This window comes from Saccopteryx bilineata, chromosome 6, assembly GCF_036850765.1.
Source record: "Saccopteryx bilineata isolate mSacBil1 chromosome 6, mSacBil1_pri_phased_curated, whole genome shotgun sequence".
Lineage (NCBI taxonomy): Eukaryota > Metazoa > Chordata > Mammalia > Chiroptera > Emballonuridae > Saccopteryx > Saccopteryx bilineata.
This window is the reverse complement of record NC_089495.1, coordinates 44,766,492-44,767,563: the sequence shown is the minus strand read 5'-3', so window position 1 is coordinate 44,767,563 and position 1,072 is coordinate 44,766,492.

Here is a 1,072-nt window from a genome sequence, read left to right as displayed (position 1 = left end):
TCTTTTAATGAAGCTAGTAATGAACTGTAAGTAAAGTGCATTTCAGAAAAATTATAATGGACTGAAAATAACAAAATTGAAGTCTTCAGGTGAGACAGCATCCCCGCAGTTTACTTTAACTGTGCCCAGATATTACAATTCAGTTTGTATAGAAATGGTTCTTAGTTTTCACTAGCTTCTCAAATGGGTCTGCGATTCCAAACCTTAAGAACCATTGTTTTTTTTTTGTTTGTTTGGTTTTTTTTTTTTCATTTTTCTGAAGCTGGAAACAGGGAGAGACAGTCAGACAGACTTCCTCATGCGCCCGACCGGGATCCACCCGGCACGCCCACCATGGGGCGACGCTCTGCCCACCAGGGGGCAATGCTCTGCCCATCCTGGGCGTTGCCATGTTGCGACCAGAGCCACTCTAAGCGCCTGAGGCAGAGGCCACAGAGCCATCCCCAGCGCCCGGGCCATCTTTGCTCCAATGGAGCCTCGGCTGCGGGAGGGGAAGAGAGAGATAGAGAGGAAAGCGCGAGGGGTGGAGAAGCAAATGGGTGCTTCTCCTGTGTGCCCTGGCCGGGAATCGAACCCAGGTCCTCTGCACGCTAGGCGGATGCTCTACCGCTGAGCCAACCGGCCAGGGCTTACAATTCAGTTTGTATCCAAAGAGAAAACACACTATATGTGGTCTCTGGCTTAGACCCACAGGGAAGGATAACATGGACTTACATAAAATTATATAAAACACTAAGTAAGAAAGAAAATAATTTGAAAAATTACTCCTTGATTTTATTACAATGCTTTAGTCCATATGCCTTAAATTTTGATATTCTACAAAAACAGTAATATAATATATAGCAACATTATTTAATAATACTGGTTACTTCCATTAAAGTCTAGAAAGCTATTTTATGTACTCCTATATTTTCAGCACTCAGTATGCTTCCTGGCACATAGGCTATATTTATATTTATATCCCTATCTATATATTGGTCAATGTCTATGTCTATATCTAAAAATATATCCACATATATAGGGGTATATAAATATAAATATATATCTAAATAATAATATTTATTGAATAAAT